We start from the raw sequence: 19,050 nt of genomic DNA, 5'->3' as shown, positions 1-19,050 counted from the left end.
TTGAGTTATCCTCAAATTCTGTGATTCTTTTCCCAGCCATGAGCGGCTTGCTCATGAGCCCACTCTACGGGAGGAGAATTTTCCCTTCTACCTTCTTAGGATTTTCCAGCTGTGTCTGAAAATTCAGCTGACATAAGAAAGGTTAATGGGAGAAAAAGCACACACGTTTTTTTAAGTTTCACAGAACACAGAGCCCTCATGAGGAAGAAGGACCCGAAGAATTGGTAGATTCTGCATGTTTTTGTAGCAGGTTGAGTGAAAGGAAGCGATTGTGGGGAAGCCACTGAGCCCTGAGCGGATGACCTTACTGGAACGAGGCCATTTGTGTAGATTTCTCCCGGTCTCAGCTTCTTGTGGTTGGTGATAACAAGGTTACTTTCCTTACGGTTCAGAAAGGTCATTTATCACGTGAGAATTTCCTCTTCTGCTTTTAAGAAAAAAATCACAGTGTTTTCCTTGCATTTGTTATTGTGTAAGCACCTTTACCTCAAAGTAATCTGTGCACCAAAGTGCTGGAAGATTCTGCTACTCATCAGGTCAAGGGCATTCTTCATTTCTGTTACAATGTTCTTTTTCTTTGTTGTCTCTTTCTGGTCTACAAACTTGCCCTTATAGACACTGCGTATGAATGTAATCTTGTAATACAGGGCCTTTTGCAGCTGGCATCTCTTACATAACACTGGGTTTCAGTGGCTCTTTTAATTATAGAGTAGTACTCCGCTGGATGGGCACTCCACATCTCGATCACCCATTCTGTAGTTAATGGGCAGGTATGTTCTCACTAGTGTAGGTATGACGGACATTGTTGCTGTCACAAACACTCACATGCATGTCTCTCTGGGCATGAATGCTTTCATTCATTTCCTTGAAACACCTCGGGACAGGAAGCTGAATCTATGGTCCGTGTATGTTTAACTTCAAGAAATTGTTTCACAAGGGCACCCGGGGGGCTCAGACGGTTAAGTGTCTGCCTTGAGCTCAGGTCATGATCTCAGGGCCTTGGGATTGAGACCCACATCAGGCTCCTTGCTCAGCAGGAAGCCTGCTTCCCCCTCTCCCTCTGCTGTTCCCCTTGCTTGTGCTCTCTCTTGCTATCTCTCTCTCCCTGTCGAATAAATAAATAAAATCTTTGAAAAAAAAAAAAAGAAATTGTTTTACAAATTGATCACATCATTTGGAAATTTTGCCAGCAATGAATAGATGTTCCAGTTTCTCTATAACCTCCTGAACACTTGAAATTCTCAGCCTTTTTGCTTACAACTGTTCTAATACATGTGCGGTGGTATCTCATTGTGGTTTTAATTTGAGTTTCCCTAATGAAAAATGATGTTTAGCATCATTTCACATACTTGTTAGCCACTACTATGTCTTCTTTGATGAAATACCAATCCAGATCTTTTACCCATTATTTAATGGGATTATTGGATTTATTATTATTGAGTTTTAAGAGTTCTTTATACACCTGAGCTACAATTCCTCTTTCAGATGTATCATACACAAACACATTCTATCTCCAGCCTGTCTTTCCACGTCCTTATAGTCTTGATAAGGCACAAAAGTGTTTGATTTGATGACGTCCAGTTTATCAAGACAATCTTACATATGGCCACAATTTGATGTTTTATATCAGAAATCTTTACTAATTCAAGGTCACAAAGACATTCTCCTATTTATTTTTCTGGATGTATTACAGTTTGAGCTCTTACCTGTGGGCCTAATACTTGTTGACTTAGTGTTTTCATACAGTTTGAGGTAAGGGTCTGAGTTTATGCTTTTTACATATGAATATCCCATTGTTCCAGCACCATCTGTTGGGAATTTTCCTTTCCTTATTGAATCACCTTTGCAATTTTGTCAAATACCAAGCCCCACAAATGTAAGGTTTTATTTCTAGGCCTTTGGTTCTGGTCCATTGTGTGCCTTGATCATTGCAGATTTAGCGTAAGTTTTGAAATCAAACAAAGTAAGCCCCTCAATTTTATTCTTTTCCAAAATTGATTTGGTTATCCTAGGTTCTCTGCACATGCAGGTCAATGTTAGTATAAGTTCTTATAGTAGACCTGATGGGACTACACAGAGATCACATGGACTTTAGGATTATTTTAGAGGTTACTGCCACAGGGACAATATTGAATCTTCCAATTTATGAACCCCAAATGTCTATTATTTACATCTTTTATAGCAATGTATTTAGTTTTAAATATATACATCTTTCATTTCTTTTATTATATTTATTCCTAATTATTCTAGTTGAAGCTATTATAAATTAATGTATGGTAATTTTACACTTCGATTGTTTGTTGCTTGTATGTAATACAATTGATTTTTGTATATTGATTTTATATCTTGTGACCAGGCTAATTTTATTAGTTCTAGAAGTGTTTGTAAACTCCTTGGGATTTTCTATTTACAGAACCATGTAAACCAAAAACAAAGACACTTTCGTATTTTTCCCTTCCACTTTACGTGCTTTTAATTTATTTATTATTCCCCTGTAGTGTATTATCTAAAATCCCCAGTACATGTTTAACAGAAGTGGCAAAACCAGTCATTCTCACCTTATGCTCAGTTTTAAAGAAAAAGAATTCACTATTTCACAACTAAGTAAGATTTTACTACAAGTTTTTGTATATTCTGTAAATCAAGTTGAAGTAGTTCCCTTCTATCTCTAGTGTACTGCAAACTTTTTTTTTTTTTTTTTTAGTAACTCGTTCTGGGAGATACCTGGGTGTCTCAGTGCATTAAGTCTTTGCCTTCAGCTCAGGTCATGATCCCAGGGTCCTGGGATTGAGCCCTGCATTGGGTTCCCTGCTCCGCACGAGGCCTGCTTCTCCCTCTCCTTCTGCCTGTGCTGCCTTGATGGCTGTGTCTCTCTCTGTCAAATACATAAATAAAATCTTTAAAAAATTGTTTCTGAGATATTGTTAGGTGCTTTTAAAATTTTTATTGAAATTACATGTTTTTTTCTTCTTTCTTCTATTATGGGATATTACGTTAGTGGGTTTTCAGATGTAACCCTAAACTCAACAGGGCAAGTTCCACTTGATCATGATGTATAACCGGTGAACAAAGGATTTTGCATTTGTGAGGAATTTTGGTCTGTAGATTGGTTTTGTTGTTGCTTTCTTGCAATCTTTGTGTATGTGATATCAGGTAATACTGGCTTCATAGAATGAGTTAGAAGCATTTATTCCTTTCTTCTCTATCTTTCAGAGAGTTTGTAAAGTATTAAAATTATTTCTTCTCTAAATACTTGCAGAATTTCCTGGTAAAATCCCAATGGTTTGGACTTATCTCTGTGGGAAGATTTTTTTTTTTTTTTTAAGATTTTATTGCTTTGAGAGAGAGAGATTGAGTAGAGAGAGAGTGAGTGAAGCAGGGAGCCCAATGTGGGACTCGATCCCAGGACCCCGTGATCGTGACCTGAGCCGAAGGCAGATGCTTAACCCGCTGAGCAACTGAGGCTCCCCATGGGAAGATTTTTAGTTATCAACACATATTCCTTAACTGTGAACTATTTACATTTTCTTTTTTGTCTTGAGTATGTTTTAGTAATCTTTGTTTTTCAAAAAAGTTTGATCATTTAATCTAAGCTATCAAATTTATTGGTAAAATAGTGACCAAAATATATTCTATAATACTTAAATTTTCAGTAGACTAGGTAGTAATGACCCTATTACATTCCTGATTCTTGTATTTTTTTGTCTTCTCTATTTTATGTATTTATAGCTTATAGAAAGATTTGTCAAAGTGGTTGATATTTTCAAGGAAGCAATTTTTAGTTTTATTGCTTTTTTCTATTATTTTTCTATTATTTCTTTATTTGACTTCTGCTTGATCTTAATCATTACATCTCTTCAACTTTACTTTGGGTCAGTTTTTTTCTTCTACTTCTTTAAAATGGAAGCCTGACTTATGCACTTGAGACATTTCTCTTCTCATATCGGCATTCATCAGGCATCTCCTTACTTTGGCTACGCCATATTTTTGTTTTCCTGCAGCTTCAACATACTTTCCAATTTTCCTCTTTATGCCTCTTTTGACCCATGGGTTACTTAGAAGTGTGTGTTTTTTTTTTTTTTTTAATTTTTTATTTTTTATAAACATATATTTTTATCGTGTGTTTTTAAATTTCCAAGTATATGGGGATTTATAAATCCCCCACGGTTGATTTCTAATTTGGTTTCATTGTGCTCCATGAACATTCTTCTATGATTCTAATACTTGTAAATAACAGGCTTTTAAACTTTTCTCATTAAAGAGCTTTCTTGGATGATGAACAGGAGGTCCTAAATAAACATATTCAGCACTCGTTGGATAACATGTCCTGTGCTGTTTTCACTCATCATAAAGACAGTGAAAACACTACGATGTTCTCAGTCATTAGAGTGAGTTGGTCAATAACATGCAACTCTTCATTCTTCCTAGTTTTCTGTCTGTTCTTTGAATCATTTTTTAATTTTATATATTTGCAGGCTCTGTTGCTAGGTACAAATAAATTTATCATTGTTAAGCCTTCCTCATTTTCACTCTCTTTTTATCTAATGATATTTCTCATCTTGAAGTCCTTTTTCTCTGGTATTAACAGACTCAGCTCTTAGGATTACTATTTGTAGGGCACATCTACTACCATCTTTTACTTTCAAACTATTTGTATCTTTGAGTCTACTCATGTGTCTTATAGACAGCATATATATAATATCACTTTTGTATCTGGTCCTATAATCTTTGTTTTTATGTTGTGGTGGTTAGACCATCCACATTTAATGTAATTTTTGGTGTGGCTAGCTTTACAGATGTCGTGTTTTGCTACATTTTCTTTATTCTCCTGTCTTCTTGTTTCTTTGTTCTCTTTGTCTATTTTCTATTTTTGTAAGTAAGTACTTTCAGTCTACCACTTGAATTTTATTCTTAAGTTTTTTACTATATTTTTAAGTTATTTTCTTAATGGTTGCTTTAGAGATTATAAAAGGTATAATTGATTTATTAACATGCATCTTAGAATCATGTGCTCTGATTTTAAGTTCGATTTGCCAATTACCTCAATGCTGGGTGGGTGTCCAGGAGAGCCATGGAAATCTCTTTGCCAACACAGTAATTGTCCCAAGTCTTGGGACATAGGACCTATCACCAGCTTTACCACTGACTTTCTATGTATACCTCAGACACTGGAACCTCCATTTATTTATTTTTTTTAACCTTCCAGGTCCTACTTTATAATAACTATTTCATTTATAGGGTTTAGTAAGAACCAATGAACAATAGTGTAATTTTTACAAAGAGAAGTCATGGGTACTCAAACAAAGCTGTCCTCCACATTTCCAGACAGATTTATGGCTGCATACACTAGTCTAATATGAAAGCACATCCAGTTCTTAGCAGTAAAATGAGTCAATCAGATAATATTTGCTCTGTTTAGAATCTACATTGTAACTCTAAAACCTCTGCAAGATTTGACAGACATGACCTTGGAACAAATAAAACACTCCAAAGATTAATACGATTTGGTGGCAGGACTAATAATAAATCCTGTGTTTATTATAATTCACATTTAGATTTTGAATAGATTATTCAATTGCTTTCTATTGTGCTCAGACCATGCTCTAATGTGGCAATTTTACGTCCGTCCTAATGAAACGGGGTCTGCTTAGATCCGTGGGGGCTCATTGGCATTAAAACAACAAAGCAGATACATCTTTCTCCCCTAGTTTACTCTGAAAAAGACAACGGCCCATGCACAGCCAACGGAGGGAACAGAAAGGATGGATTTAATCCATATCACTCTGTAACTTCACTGCAGTTTTATTTTTCAAAAAAAAAAAAATCACTGTATCTAATATCCCAAAAGCTTACACAGAAAATGTTAATCACCTCATGTACATAATAATAAGCTACTTTATTAAAATCCAATTTTTATCTACTTAGGAAACATGTTTATTACATGTTTTTATAATTAATTATGCTTTAGTATTATAGAAACAAGAGTATGGATTTTCAATGAACTCTTAGTAGTCATATTGATTAAAGTTAAATTAATGGTCTGCCCACTAATGGAAGCATTGAATTTCCCTGTTTGTTTCCCTACCATCATGAAAACAGCAAAGCCCGTGACCCCAGGGCCAGTATCATGGAAGAAGGTGAATGTGTGCATAAGAAAATGAAAGAAGATCCTTTTCCTCTTATGAATAGTAAGCATTCATATAACAGTCATATAGCACGAAGTTCACTGAGTTCATTATCATTGCATTTTGTGTAATATAGTTATTTTACTAATAATGGATTCTTTTGCTGTGCAGGTTTCAATATTTGATTGTGTATGCCAGGTGAAAAGTGGTTCTTTTGCTGGACAGTTGATCTCCTGATTATCTTCTTTGATTTAGTTTTAATAGAGTTTACCAATGATAGCCTTGAGTGTGGGTGTCTGAAGGTAATCAGTATTATGCATGAGAAGTGGGAGGCCTGCCCGTCGTCTGGCCTCACAAAGCAGCTCCCGAGCGGTGGCCCTTCTCTGCCCGTGGGAAGGGCTGCCTACAGAGGCTTGGCATTCGATGCCCACAGTCAGATGCAGAATCCCAGCCCCGCTGAGTAGTAGCTGCATAGCTTGGGAAAGTAGGAAACCCTCTCCATCCTTAAGGTCCTCACAATGCCTGGCTTTCAGAGTGGCCGAGAGGACTAAATGGCCTAATTACACATAATGTGCTACACACCACGCGTGGAGCGACCGCCTTACCGAACACTGTAACTAGTACACACATTACCAGGATGCAAAGCCACGTCTAACCTTGACCAGCTGCATGACCTCTGTGGGCCTGAGCTATCTCATACGTGAAATACAGAGCTTGCATTGAATGACCTCATTTTATAGCTGCCTTCTGAGAAGGAGGAAACATAACCTCTGATATCTAGAAACTGAGCTGACCTCCAGGCTAGCGCTCATGGTTTACACAAACTGATGCAATGCCCACAACGGAGCCATGCTGTTTTTGGTTGTTGCACACACACACGCACACACAGTCTCACAAGGCATCCACTGGAGACAAGATTACATGCGTCCCCCATTATTTTTAAGTGGTCACATCTACATCATTTCACACATCAGCCCTCTCTTCCGTGATTTTCTGGATACCTGGGCTCTTCACCATCACAGTGTTGTTTGCTTTGCAGGACAGAGGATGGAGGAGTCAAGATGACCTCAAGGCTTCACCCCCAAAAGGGCACAGACTGACTTCTGCTACATGATTCAGAGATCACGTTTGGCTTTGCCATTGTCCCTAGCTCCTGAGGGCTCTCTTGGAATACTTCTGCATTTGTAAATAGATAATTACTGTTAAACTTAAAAAAAAAAAAAAACTCTAAAAATCAAAACTAAAGAGAAAAAAACACATTTTAAGGTAAAATCAGGACCTGGAAGGCGGGAGGACATTAAGGATGTCTCATTTGCTTAGAGCTAGGAGAATGGGGTAAAAAAATTCCTAGCCCTTCTCTGTCTGTGCCACGTGGCTTCCAATGTCTTCCTCCTTCCTCTTCTCCCCTGGTCTTCGTCTTCACCCCCATCTACCATGCTTTCCCTGGCTTTCTTCCCATAGCTTCAGCCAGCGGGGATCCTCCCTCGGCAGGGGTCTCTGTCCTAATCCAGGACAGGTGTGTATTTGCAGGGCTCTGGAGGCACTGAGAGCCTGGCGTCCTATAGACATGGCAGGACCCCAGGCAAGTATGAAGGGGCTAGGTGGTGATCAAGAGTGTTAGATCACCACAAGGATTCCCAAAGGGCCATGGGCTGGTCAAGGGAGACAGTGCAGTTGTCCAACAGACAGCAGTGGACTTGAAAGCATCTGAACAGCCAAACTGTAGTCTGCTGGCTTTAGCACCTCAGTGTGATGCCCTGCATCCCTGTCCCCTGAAGCACCTGGATTTTGTGTGAGTTCGATCAGAGCATCTTCAACTACTTTTCTTTGTCCTTAGAGCTACCTTCCAGCTACGTGATCGGTGCCCCTGTTCCAGCCCTGGCTTGGCAGTTTGTCAGAAGGGCTTCCTCACATGCGCCGTGACCAAGATCTTGGTGCCATCCTGTTAGGGAATGCCTCATTCGGTTCGACCCTTTACTCTCTCACTAGACTTTGTTTCTCATGATCGGGGGAGAGGGAACATAGAAGAGCAATGAACATAGAAAGGACAAGCAGATGGGCCAGATGCTGAGGTCACGTATCGGGAGCACCTTACTCTGGCTTCCCTCACTCCCCACACCCCTTCCCTGCCCTCTGCTCGGCAGGTGTCCCCGTCTCAAGGATCTTGGTCAGATTCATCAGGCTGAGCTGGACGGTCCACTCAGTGCTCTGCCCAGCCACACTCCTCCTCCCCACACCACTCTTGCCTGGTCCTCTGCGCCTTGGACTGACTGCTCCGTGCCCACTCTGGGAATGCAACTGAGAAATCCATCATTCCCATGACCTCAGCATCCTTGCCCTTGTGGGGTCGGAAGCCCTGAATTCCAGTTTTCATCTTCCCGGCCCTACGAGACACCCAAATGTCTCAGCCTCGAGTTCTGCGTAACTTCTTGGCCTCTCACTGCAGACGATGCTATCCCATAGGAGAAGGAGTGGAGAACGCTGACCTCAGCGTAGTGGACTTCTCTTCACGCACAGTTTTAGACCCTCCATATCTGGATGCCTTGGTTACTCTCTGATACTTCAAATAAATACCTTCTAAATTTTATTTAGTTTTCATGTTTTTCTTGAGGAGGGTTGATTTCATACAGGCTGCTCCACTGCCCTTGGAAACCAACGTCCACCTCCACCAAGATCTATGTCATTTTTCATAGGGGATGCATCTGGGTTTGGTCGTACAAGCTCGGTCTTATGCGTCTGCAAGCAGCAGAAACTCTCCATTATTAGATCATAAAAAATATATTATATTGAAAGAAGATCGCTTTACTGAACCCAACTTACAAAATGAAAATCTGCCATTTTTATTTTTGCCATTTTTTTATGTTTGTCTCACTTTACTCAAGACACAAGTTTCTGGGATGATCTTATTTCCTCTGCTTGTCTAGAGGAACATGGGGACCCATGAGTGGGTCGCGAGAGACAACTTACCAATGAAGTGGGTAATGGGAAGGCCTGTTCCCAAGAAAAGGCCTGCGGGTCCTTGGCAACCATAACACACCCACCTACGGTTTTAGGGGAACAAAGTCCTCCCACAGTGGAGTGCACCCACGTCTAGGATGCCTGGCAGTTGGTATGAAAATGCACTGAGGGACTCAGTGAACGTCGCTGAGATCCACACTGCGCCGGGCCGGCTAGTGGAACTCTTCGGGCATCTTCTTCCTTTCCTTCTCCTTCAGCCCTTCGCGGACTCTGGCCTGGAGGTGAGGACTGTCCTTCCTCATCTCTGGACTCCCAGCAGGGACTCACAAAGTACGCACCCGGTGAAGAGTTAGGAAGTCACTGACATCGGTGGTCGTTAGGAATGGTAAATCTCGGAACAAGAAGCTCTCTCTGTGGTAAAAATAAGAAGACAGGTTTTGGGCAAAGGGAGCAGAGTTCTGGAAACCGTATGGGCTCCTGAATGGAAAGCGGACCTGACGGGAGGCACACGCCGTCTGCCTGACACTGCAGAAACTTTGTGTCTTCTGTGTGGGGCGTGGGAAGATGGCCTGTGGCACTGGCAGCAAAAGCAGACCCTCAGTCATGCATAGGTCCTGATTCAGGCAGGAACAAGCACCAAAGAGCCATCGCCTTTCTTAGGGTTACTCTGCCTGAAATGTCCCAGCATATCACGTGCATTTTAGGTGAGGGGAGAGTCAGTATTTGAGAGCTGCCCTGACCCTTTTCTACTTAAAAATCCTAGGCTAGAGAGTCAAGGTGCTTCACTTTTTGGGGTTAAAAATCACATCGGCTTACTTTCAATTCTACTGTGGACTTCGTTCCCCATGTGAACAGATGTGCTTTAAATTTAATGCAAAATCACTTCCTTCCACTTTCCGTATTGATGCTTCTATTTGTTTTAGAGATAGAATATTCAATATATACAAAACTCTTCAGTAAACGTCCAAGATTCCAATATTTAAGAAGTGGTAGCAAGAAGTAATTTATCATGTTTTCTCAGCAATCACATTGATCTCACATATCATTTAAGGCTTAATGATGATTAACTCTATTTAGTAAATTTAGGCAGACTTTGAGAAATGGACATTACTTTTCTGTTGTGTGCACAAAAAGGCACTCTGATAAATAATTAAGATGCTTGGAATTTTACATTTCTCCTGGTTGGGTCCCCAAAACATTTGTTTTCTAGCAAATGTGGTAAAATATATGTATTTCCATGATGTGATATTTGGTAATAGAGGTAGGTTGGGCAGGTTTCAAATTTCTCTTAAGCTTAGAGCTGAGGAACCCTGATTTGGGCAGGAATGGGAAGGGCTGGATTGTATCTGGTTCAAGCCAGTGATGTGTGAATCCTACCACCACGAATCTAACACAGTATTTGCAGTTACTTAATCAGACTCCTGCTCACTGGAGGACCAGGCAGGGCGTTGTTAGTGACACGGGCCTGCATCATGCTAAGGGCTTGCCTGGATTATCCTGCACAGCCTTCTCAGCCTACAGCAAGCTGCTGCTCCAGCCCATTCTTCAGACAGGGAAGCTGAGCCTAAGCAATACTATTTCCCTTGTTTCAGAAATGTGCAATCTCAGGCTGAGAGTCGCAAATGGCTTAGGCCATGCCTCAGACAGGGAATTTAACCCCTTCGGAGCCAAGCCCTTCAGAGCTAGGGCTCAGGGAATTCTTAATGAAGAAAGTAAAACAGGAAGACATTGTCTCTCAGTCCAAACCAATTAGCCCCCCAAAGAGGCCTCCAACCTACATATATCAACTTACTAGTGAGCCAGAGATCTTTGCCAGAAAAACATATTTTAACCTTACTATTATCCATTTCATTTTCAATCAACCTTTACAAAATTCTTACTACCCTTAAGGTAAAATCCAGCAAGATATGGTGCTTGTGCTCAGGGCCCTGGTAAACCAGCAGAGTCCCATGATGGGCACAGGGCACAGAAGCCAGCTAGAGAGTGAAAGCACCTTGAGGGGCTGCCCAGGAAGTGGGACACGCTGTGATGGGGGATCTAACGTTAGGTCTTTCCGGGCTGGGGAACAGGTGTCTGGAGGAGGCAGCACACACCTGCGCACACAGATGTGAGCCTGCTCCTGTTCCCGTGATCCAAGGGGCAGAGATTCGGAGCAGGCTGTGTATACAGGGAATGATGAATGGGTCTGTTTGGCTGGGGGCCTGCAGAGGACTAAAACAAATTAGGCCTGAAGAAAGGCACTGAAGCCAAAATCATGATGGCTTTGGAAGCAAAGATAAGGAAATGAAAGTCCTTGAAGGATCTTACCCAGGAAGAAGTGTCAACTGAAAACTCTTCTATAGTAAATGGGCACCGACTTGCTCTGTCCACCCAATTTCCAAGACTTTCCAATTAGGAATGCCCACCCACTCTGTAATGTTTTCCTAGCATCTTGTACACGATTTTATCTCTGCACTTCTAGTGTATAAATACTAGTTGTCCCGCTCAGAAAAAGTGAAAAATCAAGTGGGTCATGATTCTTAGCACCAAGATGTCATCAGTGGGAACCAGTGACGCTCAAGGTATGTGCAAGCCACCGGAGGAGGTCGGGGCGGGAGGGGCATGCGGAGGTTAAAGGAAGAAAAGAAAAGTCAGGGAAGAAGCTGCGTTGCGTTTGTAGGGACGGGGACCAGAACGCAGGACGTCAGGAGCGAGGCAGGACTGGGATCCGCGTTCCACGGTGGTGTCTGAGCCCAGGCAGGGACTTGGGCTCACCCCGCACACAGCCCAGAGTCCGCAAGCGGAGCATCGAGGCACCGGCCCTCCGCGCTCTGATATGCCCAGCGATGGCCGCGGGGCAGGAAACATGGCCGAGGAAGGGAAAGTAACCATGTCTTCACCCACTTGAGTCGGACGGATCAACGACACTCGAGACGGCGCGACCCGGAGCACGAGCGCCCGCCGGGTAGCTTTCTTCGACCGTCAGTGCAATGCAGGCCTGACTCGGGCTTTGATGGTCGCGGATGCGTTTCAGAGACGGCCGTCTGCCGTAAGCACGTTCCTTCTGTACCCACAGATCCACAGACCGGCTGCGGCCACGCAGGGGTCTCCCTCGCAGAAAGCCCCTGGCTGCCCTAAGTAACTGACCGCTGAGTGTCCGCGCTGTTTCCGAGCTCCCAGCGCGACCACAGTAAGAGCCGCGAGAGCCGGGCCAGCCGCAGCTTGGGCTCTGCGCAGAGAAAGGGGGGGGGTGCTCCCCGCGGGCGGTAGGGGCTCTGGGTCAGCGCAGGGCGTTCCCAGCCAAGGGCGTTCCTGTCTTCGACCAGACGGACACGAGACGGAATCCTTGTAAATGATGCAGACTTGGAAGAGATACAGTGTTAGGAGCCGCTGTTTTCAGTCCATCATGGACACATCTTCTGTCTCTGTGGATCTCTGAACAGTACATGGCGTAGTGAGGTTCTCGGTGCCTTTTAGGATAGGATTCATGGGGTGCCCGGGGGGCTCCGTCGGTGAACCGTAGGACTTCAGCTCAGGTCGTGATCCAGCGGGTCCAGGGATCAAGTCCCGCACCGGGCTCCCTGCTCAGTGGGGAGTCTGCCCGTCCCTTTGCCCCTCCCCCACTCGTGCGCGTGTGCTCGCTCTCTCTCTCTCTTTCTGTGTCTCAAATAAATAAAATAAAATAATTTTTTTTTCAAATTCACCTACCGCACAGTGTGCTTCTTGGGGTGCGCTGCTCACTGTTCTGTAGTACAGTCGTGGACTCGGGCAACCACCCTTAAGGTCTAGTTTTGCACTATTTTTCTGGCCTCAGGAATAAACTCTCTACCCAGTGGTGGTCACTCATGACTCTTCCTTCTCTCTAGGCCTTAATAAACACGATTCGATTTCTGTCTCTGCGTTTGCCGTCCTAGATAAATGGAATCAGGAAGTACATGGCCGTGGGTGACTGGCTTCTCTCACTTAAGTTTTTCAAGACTGATGCACGTCACGCCGGTGTCGGATTTCATCCCTGCCCTGCTGATGCTGTTCCGGTGTGTGGACAAACTACGACTTGTCCGTTCATGAGCGTAGGGACGCACACTGTCCCACAGTTTGGCCGTGGTGGATGATGTTGCTCCACCGTGTGCACTCGTTCCCACCTGGGCTGGGCTTTCGGTTCTCTCTGACACATACTGTAGGAGAATGGCTCGGTCTACGGCATCTGTCTGTTTCCTCCTTGGGGAACCCCCAGCTGTTCCCCAAACAGAGGCGGTCACTGCAGGAATGGAGGAATCCAACCGACTCTTGATTTATGAGGCATTGGAATTACCGTCCTTTACATCACCTTTATTTTATTTATTTATTTATTTATTTATTTAAGAGACAGTGAGAGAGAGCATGAGTGAGGAGAAGGTCAGAGGGAGAAGCAGACTCCCCATGGAGCTGGGAGCCTGATGCGGGACTCGATCCTAGGACTCCAGGATCATGACCTGAGCCGAAGGCAGTCACCCAACCAACTGAGCCACCCAGGCACCCACATCACCTTTATTTTAGTGGAAACAAGGGACCTGTGAATGTGAGTCAGATCAAGTTTTGGAAAGCCAAGGTAAGGAAATCATGAGATCTGGGCAAAACAAGATAAATCCAGCAGAAGAAATACGTGCACTGTTGGCCCAGGCCTGGGGGGGAAAACTCCTTTTTTCATCTTTGTGTTCCTATTAACTCTACGACCGGAGAATTGTGGGTTTTCGTTGTTGTTGTTGTTGTTTCTTATTGTTTGGTTGGTTTTTGGCTGAGTACCTTGGGTATGATTCAAAGCATCGTAGTTGGCTCTGACACCTAGTACAGCACCAGCCAGACTTTTATCAGAGAATCCTGAACATCTATGGCCCACAACAGGAATGTCTTTCCAGCACACTCTGCAGCTAGAGAGAGGGTGACATGACAGTACGTGGCCTCCTTTGGGGAGAGCTCGCACTTGAGGGACTCCTAGGCGAACCCAGACAAGGCTGACTTCCAAGGCTGCTCCCCTGAGACGCTCCTGCCAGCTGCACCCCTTGTGGCCATCCAGCAGGTGTGCAGTGCCAGTGGTCCCAGGTCCCACTGGTCTATGCCTCCCTCTCTTGCGGCTCCTTCCCAGATGCCCACTCCTTCCCTCAGAAGAGTCCTCGGCCCCTCGAAGGAGCTTCTGTTTTCTTTTATCCGACTCGTTCGGAATGTTAAATAGCTCTCCCTTTGGAGGACCTGTGCTAAAGCACTTAAAAGGCTTTTTTTTCTCAGGGGAAGGGCACATGTTGTGGGCAGGAAGGGGGAGTTTGTGCATCTTCTGGAGACCTCCTGGCCTCTGTGGTCTGTAAGGTCACAGCCAGGTTTGGGGCAGATTGCAAGAAGCCTGCTTCATCTGTGGACCTGTTGGGAACAAAAATGCCTGCTGACCTGGGAAGTAGCAGTGAGCAGAAACAGGGCCATCTGCAGATGGGAGTGAGGGTCCCCGCTGGCTCCGATGAGCTCAGTCACTGTGCGGGATGGAGGCAGGAGGGGGAGAGGGCAGGGGGCTCAGCCCTGCCCCATCAAGGTGAAGCATTTGAGAAGCTCTGCAGACAGCCAGAGGGAAATCCTCCATGGTTCTTTTTTTTTATTTTATTTTTTAAATTTTTATTTTTTATTTCTTTTCAGTGTAATAGTATTCATTGTTTTTGCACCACACCCAGTGCTCCATGCAATCCATGCCCTCTCTAATACCCACCACCTGGTTCCCCAACCTCCTACCTCCCGCCCCTTCAAAACCCTCAGACAGTTTTTCAGAGTCCATAGTCTCTCATGGTTCACCTCCCCTTCCAATTTCCCCCAACTCCCTTCTCCTCTCTAACTCCCCATGTCCTCCATGCTATTGTTATGCTCCACAAGTAAGTGAAACCCTATGATAATTGACTCTCTCTGCTTGACTTATTTCACTCAGCAGAATCTCTTCCAGTCCCGTCCATGTTGCTACAAAAGTTGGGTATTCGTCCTTTCTGATGGAGGCATCATACTCCATAGTGTATATGGACCACATCTTATCCATTCGTCCGTTGAAGGGCATCTTGGTTCTTTCCACAGTTCGGCGACCATGGCCATTGTTGTACCCCATGTACCATTGGGGTAGAGATGGCCCTTCTTTTCACTACATCTGTATCTTTGGGGTAAATACCCAGTAGTCAATTGCAGGGTCATAGGGAAGCTGTATTTTTTATTTCTTAAGGAATCTCCACACTGTTTTCCAAAGTGGCTGCACTAGCTTGCATTCCCACCAACAATGTAAGAGGGTTCCCCTTTCTCCACATCCTCTCCAACACATGTATGGTTCTTAACAGCAGCTCCTGTCTCTGAGCTCCCCGGGATCGCCCTGATTAAATCACTGACCTTAAAGTTTGACCCCGCCTTCCTGAATACCCAGGCAGGAATGACCATTTCTGAAGTATTCAACACCTGGGACAGTTTGCTTCTCTTAATTCATTCTTGGATTCAGGAGTTTAGAAGGCTGAGTCCTGTGTTCTTCATCATTTCTGTAAATGTTTAAAAAAGAGAAATCAAACGTACTTAGTCCAAATATTCAAATAATAGAATCGAGCATCTTTAAGCAGAGTAACTCGGCATTTTCCCCAGTGACCTATTTCCCAACCCTCTCCGCCTTCCCTCCATGCCACCTGCCTCCCATCACACCCCTTAACTCCCACAGTCTGTGACTGGGACACCACACTCTTGAGCTCTAGTCTCACTTCCAGGCACTCGGTCACAGCCCTGGCCATCCTGAACCTTCCACCCTTCCCGCGTCTGTACCCGGACGGCAGATCACACAGAAACAGACACAGGAGGATGTAGGGACGGATGGCCTGAGACGTGGGTGCGTACCCAACGCTGCCGGACCCCACACTGTGCTTCTCTGCCTGTTCACTTCTCTCTTCTCCTGGCTGCTTTTCGAACTTCCCTTTATGCATTGAACTCCCAGCATCTCCTCGCAAAACTTACTCTCCGCTTCTCATCTCCCGCACCTCTGACTTCACTAGAAACATGAAAACATGAGAAGAGAATTTCCACAGGCTCCCTGCCTTAGGTTTACCTGCCTCCCAGCATCTGCCCCTGTACCTTGGGGTCCCCACCGTACGATGAGATGAAAGGGTCTGTTCTTACAGTATTTAAGGACAAAGGGCCATTAGCAATTACCATTCTCTCCTCTTGCAACTTTTTCACTTTTCTTTGAATTATTTCCAAAAGCGTCCAAGTGCAGGATAATATCTCCTGCTTCCCAGGATATGAATGAAGCCCGACTTGGAGCCCCCTTCCTTAGTTAAAGTCCTGGCCCGCTTTGCTCCCCACTACACCAGAGTTTCCCGAAAGAGTGGTCTGTACCAGCTGTCCCCAGATCTGGTCCCTCCACGTTGTCTTAAACCCTCTCCAGTCAGTCTTCCGGTGCCCCACGAGAACGGCTGTTGCCAGATCTGTGCTCAGCGCATGTCCCCAAAGCCAGCAGCCGGGTCTTGGTTTTCATGTGATATTTGCGACAACATGTCGCTCCCCCACCTCCACGCACATCCTTGACTTATCTTCCAAAACAACATCCATACGGCCTTGGAGTGGATGAGCGAAGACAGAAAAGGAGACATAGCAGTGCCTCGGGACTCAATGCGGCACTGTGGTCTCTGCCGATCTCTGTTGGTTTGAAGCGAGGCACTAAGCCCAGCTCACGGTCAAGGTCTCGGTGTCACAAACTGTACGTTTCCTAACTGTGGGGTAGAGGTCACTGGGAAGTAGCCTCCGGAGAAGTCCCTATCCAGGGCCCCTGGTGGCTCAGGGGGTTGAGTGTCTGACTCCTGACTTCAGCTCACGTTGTGATCTCAGGTAAGATTGAGCCCCACATCGGGCTCTGTGCTGAGTGTGGAGCCTGCTCAGATCCAATCTCTCCCTCCCTCTCTGTCCCTGCTCCCTCACCACTCACGGGTGCATTCTACATCCCGCTGGCTGTCTTAAAAAAAAAAAAATCTTAAAAAAAATCCTATCAAAAAATTAATAACCTCAGAAGGTCAATATACTTCCTGTTATGGGCTGAACCGTATTCCCCCCAAATATTTATATGTTGAAGTCCTAACCCCAAGTATGGCAGAATGGGGTTGTGCTTGGAGATGAAGCCTTTAAATATTTGATTAAGAAGAGGCCATTGTGGGGGCTGTTGTCCATCCACTGGTTTCCTCATAAGAAGGAAGAGTTTGGACACGCAGGGACAGTGGGACATGCATGGACAGAGGACATGTGCGTTGGGACACAGAGTAAGGAGGGGTCACAGACATGCCAAGGAGAGAGGCCTGGAGTAGGCCCTCCCCTTACAGGCCTTGAAGGAAACCAAACCTGCCAACACTTTGACCGTGGACTTTCAGCCTTCAAATCTGTGAGAAAAAAAGTTCTGTTGTTCAAATCGCCCAATCTGGTAATTTGTTATGAAAGCCCTAGCAAACTAATGTATTTCCCGACATAAGATCTTCTTGTCTTAATTTCCAGAGGTTTTCCTTCTGTTCTGTGTAATACGTTTCCTTCTGTGTAATACGTTTACGCACACCAAACATGAGCCACAACCGTTCCCTGTTAGGGTTTTCTACGAACCGTTTTCCGACTATTTTCTGCACCTTGAATGGTTTTGCTGTCTAATAAATGACACCTGTTTCTCTACCATGAGCCCTTCCTATTTATTTTCATAAATACTCATCTGGAATGCTCTTGGGTCAGTTTGGCTGGGCCGCAGGGTGCGCGGACTTGGGGGTAACTCTCATTCTGGGTGGTCCGGGATGTGCTTCTGGGTGAGATTAGCATGGGACCGCTAGAGCACACTAGCCTCTCCAGTGTGGGTGTGCATTCTCCAAACCGAAGCCTGCATAGACAGACAAAACACGGGGGAGGAGAGAACTTGCTTCTCTGCCTGCCTTTAGCGGGGTGCCACCTCGTCCTGCCTTTGAGTCTGGGCTCGGACTGGAACTCACGTCATCGGCTTCAGGCTGGGACGCGACCACACCGTCCGCTCTCCAGGGTCTCCAGCCCACTGAGTGCAGATCTTGGGACTTCTTAGCCTCCCTAACAGCACGAGACAAATTCTTATAATAAATCTCTTTCTACGTATTGGATTGGTTCTGTTTCTCTGGAGAATCCAGTCTCGTATACAGTCATTCATTATTTGAGTTAAAAATGGGGCTGTCACATCGGAGTGTGAGGAGTAAATATCAGATAGTTAGAAATCCCATTTCCTTGCTGATTTAATCATGCGACACGCCACATCCTTCTCCCTTATTAAAATAACAAAGTGTTATGTAGTTGCATGCTGTAAACTTTCGTGTGTCAACATAATCCCATTGTCTCACTGGAATCGCTGATGGCCTTGATGTTCTGGAAAGTTTTTAATTATGGCCAAATCATGGAGAACCTTGCAATAAGCTTCTCTAACGGAAAACCAAATTAGGACCATCCATCAGCTGGGCTTGAAAGACAAACTCCTTCAGAATCACACTGCTTGAGCTCTAAGAAATAGAAATTAATCAGATTAAATATTGTCAAAGCTACGCTCGATGGCATGGCCCCAACCTGTCTTCCCTCCAGACACGGCAGACGACACGTCCGTGAGTCTGTCAGGATGCCCCCCCACCCCCGCCCTCCTCTCCCACCCCTGGGAAGTCTCCCTCCCTCTCTTAATGTGTTCCCTCTTCGGACCTGGGGAGGACACAGACAAGAAGTCAAACACGCGTCCCTTTCTAGTCTTGTCTCGTCGTCCCCCTGCCGCTTCTGTCCCATCACGTCCCATGTCCTTTTTCTCTCTTCCTCAACAGAAAAAGCGACAGAGGAACACATGGTTGTTGTTTCTCATCATTCTTGAACCTGACCCAGTCACTTCCCCTGAAGCTGGTCTAGTCAAGGTCGCGCTGACCTCTACATTACTGCGTCTAAACATGGCTCCCCAAGCCTTCCTAGAATGACCAGCCCCAACTGG

Source organism: Mustela putorius, unplaced genomic scaffold (assembly GCF_011764305.1).
Source record: "Mustela putorius furo isolate JIRA1106 unplaced genomic scaffold, ASM1176430v1.1 tig00000680_pilon_pilon_pilon, whole genome shotgun sequence".
In the NCBI taxonomy this organism is placed as follows: Eukaryota; Metazoa; Chordata; class Mammalia; order Carnivora; family Mustelidae; genus Mustela; species Mustela putorius.
This window is presented reverse-complemented; position numbering follows the sequence as displayed.